This window comes from Etheostoma spectabile, chromosome 9, assembly GCF_008692095.1.
Source record: "Etheostoma spectabile isolate EspeVRDwgs_2016 chromosome 9, UIUC_Espe_1.0, whole genome shotgun sequence".
Classification (NCBI taxonomy): domain Eukaryota; kingdom Metazoa; phylum Chordata; class Actinopteri; order Perciformes; family Percidae; genus Etheostoma; species Etheostoma spectabile.
In genome coordinates, this window is record NC_045741.1 from 26,083,939 (window position 1) to 26,091,079 (window position 7,141).

The 7,141-nt window shown below is 40.2% G+C and overlaps 1 long non-coding RNA gene across 1 annotated transcript in view; it reads left to right on the forward strand.

The window, feature by feature from the left end:
• The window catches only part of LOC116696185 (uncharacterized), a 14,370-nt gene extending 12,686 nt beyond the window's left edge, over positions 1-1,684 (forward strand). The window contains exon 3 of the long non-coding RNA XR_004333647.1: positions 1,224-1,684. This is a non-coding gene — a long non-coding RNA (uncharacterized LOC116696185). The remainder of the gene's footprint in view (positions 1-1,223) is intronic.
• The last annotated feature ends 5,457 nt before the right edge of the window (positions 1,685-7,141 follow it).

The window sequence follows — 7,141 nt, forward strand, 5'->3', positions numbered from 1 at the left end:
CAACGCAGTAACCGGCGGTAGATGTGTCGTTGCGAAGCATCCGGCACAAACGGGTTAACTGGTACTGACCTCTCCAGTAGCCTCTCTCTGAATTGTCTATTTTACAAATATTCGTATTAGTTGTGTTTTATCATGTTGACGTTGGAAGGTGATGTCATGTGGCTATGTTTTCTTCAGTATTGTTACTGAGTTGCCAGTTTCCTGCCAACTCAGCTAACCCCCTGCCTACCGTTCTAGCATTGACTAGCTATCCAGCTGGCTTGTCAAAATTTCAAATGTAAACATCAAACTAAAAACAGAGGACAAGGTGGAGAAGATGAGCTAAAGCTAGCCAAACTATCTAGGCGGCCATCTCATGACTTTGAGCTGCTCATCAAGATAGTAATAATCAACTCAGCCGTCTCCTGCTGGCCTGGCCGGTCAAAGTTTTCAAATGTATCAGAGAAAACAGAAGAAAAGTTGAAGATGGTCAGATGCTACGACCTATGGCTACGATGACAACTATAAAAAACAAGACCACCAAAACATCTTGCTGTGCCTTGGAAAGGCAATGCTACAAGAATGTCACCAACAGGTTCCCAGACCGAAGCGTCTCAGACGTTCGATCGCTGATCTTTGATTATCAATATTAGACTTGTAATATTTGTCTACAACATTGTCTGCCGGGTCAAAATCAGGCTGAATTCATGTGCTCTTGGAGACACATTGATTTGATTTCTATGTTTTAATGTGAAATGTAAAAACACCTGCAAGGTTGCTTTTCTGTGTCACATTGCATCTGGTACAATAAGTTATTTATTTTAAAGACTTTTTAACAAGGTTGTATGTCATTTTGTGCATAGAGAAAGAAAAAAGCTGCATAAAAAAGCTTTCGTGGTCGAAGCTGTCAATCTTCCTCCATAATACAATTCAAATTTGTATTTCTTTGTTTGAATAATATTCAAATCTTTAATGCTAAAATGCAGCCTGTTATTAATATGTACTAAACTACTCATACTATTGCATTTTCAATGCCACTAAAAGCATGAGGTTGTTAAACGTTCTGTCCACTAGAGGGACTTCCAACATCAGCCTGGCCTTGAAGGGGACCTACGTCATGGCGCATTGCATTTCTTGCACGCAACTTTATTTACATTAATTTTCCACTACGAGCACACAGCAACAAACACAAATCAAGAGAAAACTCAGTAATTAAATATTATCTAACAAATTTTGTGAAGCAGCTCTGTTGTAAAGGCTGACAGTGCTCGGTTAGCACAATGACTTCATGTTAGAAAGCACAGCCAAAACGCTAACAGCTTTAATAATTAAGCCAAAAGGTACTGTCACTGCTATTTTTGTGATTTAAAAGCAACCTGTTTCTTTCAGATTGTCACGTTACTGAGAATCCAGCTATAAGAAGGTAATATAGGAAGTTGATGCTAACTCTGACAGCTGTATGGCAGCTAACATTAACTTTAGCTGTCTCCATGAAGCTCCACGCTAAGCTCCTATGATTCGTGATGCTGTTAGGAAACCAGAACGGGCTAACTGATGATAACATAAGCATTTTGGCTCAGCGGATGTCGATTTTAAAGTCATGTTAAAACTATTTCACATCCTTACAATTTCTAGCCACAGCCTGTCACTCTACCTATACTAATGTTATATCTCTGTGATCTTAAGACCTCACAATGCCTTGTGTTTCTCAGGCCTGCTAATGTACTGTTCATCAGACGTGACATTTGTATTCACATGCGGGTAGGCCAAGGTGAAAAGAGAAAGATTAGCTAACATTAGTCAACATATACAGGTATGTATTTATAAAAAAAACACATCCTAACAGTTATTTCAGCATTTAAATTATATTTGACATTCCTACCCTGGTCAGCATAGCTTTTTCAGTTGATACGTCAACAGTCTGTTGCGGGGATGCTATGCCCCATGTATTTTGCCTGTTACAAGCAGGTTCCAGATTTTTGGGGGCCCCAAGCAAGACTATTGTAACAAGTTGCCACTTCACATTAGCCTGACAAGCCAGACCCACATCAAGATGTTGGGTCTGTGAACTCACCATTGGCAGGACTCTATCTGAGGGGCAGGATGAACAGTTGTCTTTCAAATTCCCTCTGCATGCAATAGGATAGCGCTGCAAACAACCAGAGCAACGCTAGTTGATATATTCAACTTTTGCCGTACCCGGTTGGCAAAACTCACACATCAACACATCTTCCTTTTTTAAGAATGACTTCAGTGCTTAACTCCAAGTCTTCCAGAGTAGTGGCTAAAGACAATTCAAAAGGCTGCTGTTTGCTAGCAGCAGCAGCCATATTCTTTGTTTTCAAGTAGCAGATAAGTCACACGGAAAGTTGCAACTCTGCCATCATTAAGGTAAACCCGACAACTGACTCTATACACGATGTGATTGGCCAGCATTTGGTTTTTCCAGCTTGCAAGCCAATGGAGAGTTGCTAGATTAGATTGCCTCTAGGGTGTGTATAGATTTCAAGGCTAACTTTACATGGCACTGAACTAACTTTTAGATTGTGAATATTATTATAATACTATAATACATATTATTATTTATTGTTTATTTCTATGATTTCTACTCACATTTGTTGTTCACCCTATAAGGCTCTAATAAATATAGGCTGTATACAAAGCAACACAAATTTGTTGTCTTGTTGTCATTGCTACACAACACATCTGTGATGCATTTGTACATAGCCTATATTTATTATTGCAAATGAGTAAAGAGCACAAAACAATGACAAATGTTGCCTGAAGGAAAAATCTGTTGAAGTCTGACATATTTAGATCTCTCGGCTTATGTCTGGTGAAAAAGATCCCCCTTACAATATGCAGACGCCTCTCTATCTGTAGTCACCACTTTGTCTCACTTGATGTCCCGCCCACACCACTCTGTGCAATCTCATAGGGTACATGTCACAAGTAATAGCCAATCAACACCACTGAAGGTTGCTGTGCCTCTGAGCAAAGTGCCTTGGCTGAGTGATGCAGCTGTGTCAAACGAAGGCAGCAGATTACCACGATTAAATAAAGTGAAGTAATGAACAAAATAATTCTCTACATTTAAGTTGCAAAAACATCCAGTCTTTCTGTTGGTAACAGGGGAAAAATCAGAAAAAAAGGAAAACAGTGGTTAGGCCTACTGGATTTTTAATTCTCATGTACGCCTTTCACACCCAGGGCTCAACAAGGGTTATATCAAGGTTAGTCTTTATCAACGACGTTCCACATCTGGTATTGTTCAGGTGTCGCCGGAAATTCTGGCGGATGTCTTTCATTTGTCATTTGCCGGTTGTCCGTTACCTTTCGCTTTTTTTTGCGTTGGCATTTTAAACTCCGGTGGATTTCTGAAGACTATGGTTAACTGCTCCTCAGATTTCTGCAATGTAAATCCAGACAGCTAGCCGGACTATCTGTCCAGAGTTTTCTGTTGAACGACTAAAACAATCCAAAGAAGTTTCTTCCCGAGGCTACTTTGCAGGGCTAGGGTCGATTTCAATGTGAAAGGCGCACGACCTGGGTTGCTATCAGCCAGGGCGGGACACATTATGTGAGTGGTTGGAAATTAGAGTGGTGCACACCACACTTTGAAAAAAACAACAACATAGATTATGTTATTATCTTGCACACAGCGCAGCCCGAAGCCTGATGCAAGGGTCTTTGCTAGTTTAAGCTCAACGCATTTGGCAATTTCCCTTCGAGCGCCCACGTTGTTTAAATGGGCGTGCTGGTCTTACAGGGAGGTGTGTTTAGGTGCATTCTTGGCGTATTGCAGCTAAAAATGATTGCATCATTGTCCAACAAAAACCTGGTCTGAAGTTAGGGGACAGGCAGCTAGCAGATACTGAGGAGATGTTTTTTACAGTGGGTTCAGGGGACAGGCAGCTAGCAGATAGTGAGATGTTTTTTGACAGTGTGTTCTGAGGACAGTCAGATAGCAGATAGTGAGGAGGACACGTGTGACATTTCTTAGAGCACCTTTAAACTAGCAAAAGTGGATTCTTACACACCTTAAACGCACCTGCGCCACACGCTTCACGCCAGGCTCTTAGATCGTTAAAATAGCACCCTTTTTCTCACTGAGCTTTATGTTGGGTTTTCACAGGCAGCTTCAACAACAACAGAGCGGAGCGGTTCAATTGATTATAACAGTCCGCTGGCAGTGAGTGTCCAGAGTTGATTCCGTGAGTCAAGCTTTTCATTGCGTTAGTGGAGTTTTACAGGCAAAGCCCGGCGGGAGAACGTGAACGCATTTAAATAGGTTCAATTTATTTTCTATGGCACCAGCGATCTTACGAGCCAAACAGACGCCTAGAGCCTGCAGATCAGTGTGGCAGATGGGTAGCATGAGCTTCTCTTTTTCTCTCTGTCTTTTTTAAAATTAATGAAGCCGACAGCAAAACCTAACTTTACTTGTATTGATATTAAACAAGGAGAACGGTCTCCCCTTTGTCTTCAAATAGTCAAAAATCGACACTAGAGTAACCTACTTCCTTGACCAGCTGCTGCAATAAATATGCAGAGGAGGAGATATCAGTGTTTGATGGTTATTTAATTGTGCTTAGGAATGTAATCACTGTGAAACAATCATAATATAAGCTTTATTTTTCTCTCGCTACAATTAAAGATTCAAGTAGCAACAAAACAATAGTTCTTTCCCAGTTATCCGGGATGGTTTAAGCCTTGACTCGGCTTCACGAAAGCAGAAGCACCTAAATTACCATGGAGATATATTCTGTGCAGCTGGCCTGGTTAACCACGCTACCAGCCAGGATTTGTTAATCCTGGAGCCTTTTCTGTTCACTCAGCAGTGGTTTTCCCCTATTGTAACAACATGTACATATTGGTGTTCAGTTAAATACTGTTATTAACATTGTTATTATTTTAATACTTTGACCATTATTTTAAAAATGATTGATGTGATAGTTGTTGTTGCTGATACAGTGCTATACTATGTGCATTTTTCTATAATGATTCTAACAATGGCTGATCTAGATCTTTTTTAGATGATTTATGTATTTTTCTATTCTTTTACAATTCGAGAGGATTGTAGTCTACAATTATAAAACATATCCAAATCGTACAATCCTCCTTAATTATAGTATACTTAGTTCACTTGAACAGTAGACTACTGTAGACTACTGCACATTCATGAAAAAACAGTAAGATGACGCCTCAATATTTTGCTGGTAATGATGAATACTCAGTGTTACAGTTAAATTTACAGTGTGCATTAAGTTTATCACTTAATGGACCATTTTTCCCGGCAGACATTTTGACTTGTCATAGTAGGAAAAGCACAACTGAAATTGATAACCTTAACGATGGCTTATTTCCATCAAGTGTCCCAGTGAGCTATTTCAGTGATGCACAATACCAGGGCCTCTCCAGAGTGGAATGCAGCCATCATTAATGGTTGTGAATACATCTGTGCTTTTCCTCCTATAACATGTCAACATGTCTACTGTGGGCGGCCTCTAGCTCACCCAGTAAGAGTGTTCTTCCCATGTTGGCTGAGTCCTGCAGCGGTCTGGGTTTGAGTCCAACCTGTGTCGCCAATCTCTCTCCCCCTTTCATGTCTATCCACTGTCAATCTAATAAAGGGAAAAGCCCCCCAAAAATAATTTTGTCAACTTTGAAAAAAGTCTACCGTCTTCATAGTTTCTATATTTTGGAGTCAATTTTTCAGCGTCTTTCTTTTTTATGTTCACATATATGAGGAAGCAAAGCAGATTTGCCCAACCATGGTTGTTGCTGTGAAATTGGTGTATTGGCAAAACAGCTGCTGGGAGACAGAGCACAAATGCAGCATAGTGAGGATACAGACATTTCATACACCAGACGTTTATAACGCTGACCTGCCGATGCACATTTAACCCCCGTTGGACCCATTCAGACTCCAAGCTGCAGGGATACGCTTCATTGATAAACCAGAGAACTGTACAGTTACACTGCGCTTCATGATCAATCATAACAGAAGCTGTGTTAAGGCGTCAAAAAAACTAATTGGCGCTAAAACAAATTTGCCTTAACGCGATAACACGTTAACTTTAAAAACCCTAGTTTATATTTATTTTTTCTTTCCGTTTATATGCCAATCAACACAAGAAGAGTCATTTAACACAATATTGGATGCCATAGATCTAATACCAGCCACGAGTTACCATTAACTTGTGTATATTTTGGGCTTTGTGAATAATCTTTTGTACTTTGTACTGCAACTATTTCTCTCTGGATACATTTGATCTTAGCTTATCTGTCAGCTCGTGGCGTTCTTCTACCTTTAAAGTAGCCAATGACATTGACTAAGGCAGCGTAAAACGCAATGCTTTGAATGTGTGTTGCTGTTTTATATGCATAATTGAGAGGCAGGAAACACAGGCAGACAAAGAGAGATGACATACAACTCATACTCAGATGTGTGGTGTGTGGTACATGTCTTAGACGTCCAATGGCTGACAATTTTAGACAATGATAGGAGTCCTTGAATATCTGTTCTGAGGAAGTATCGCTAAAGTATTTTATCTGAAGCCAAGTTTTTCTGAGTGCATTAGTGTGGGCGCTGGCCACGCAACAAAAAAACTCATTGGCATGTTCAATCTTCACACTGACAAAGAAAGTATGAGATGCCCGAAATGCACTTGTCTCTTACCTTTCAGCATGAAGACTCTGAGTCAGCCTGAGTCATATCGACAGTGAAATGAGTCATACGGTACATAGTGAATTTAATAAAAAAAAATATAGATGCTTTGACCCCATTGGATCGTCATCAGGACTCCAGAAGGCATTGTTCTGACCCACCGGGTTTGAGTTGAAGCTAGAGCTGATAAATTCATTATTTGGCGTTCAGTGTTCTGATGTATTTCCTGTCATTCTTGCTACCCAGGTGTGCTTCCATTACATTTACATTTCTGTCCAGTGGCTTGTCTTCTCGCTCTTTTCTTCACCTTTCCCTACTTTGAGATATTTTGGGAAATGACTCTGATCTCTTTAAATGCAAATACATGAACCAAAGCTAGCATCCCCTGCCAGGAGAAAATTAGGGTGGCAGACTTCGATGGAAATAGTCTGAAATTAGGATTGTGCTGTGAAGAGTAGTAGAGGATGGAGGGAGTGTTTTTTTTTTTTTGGG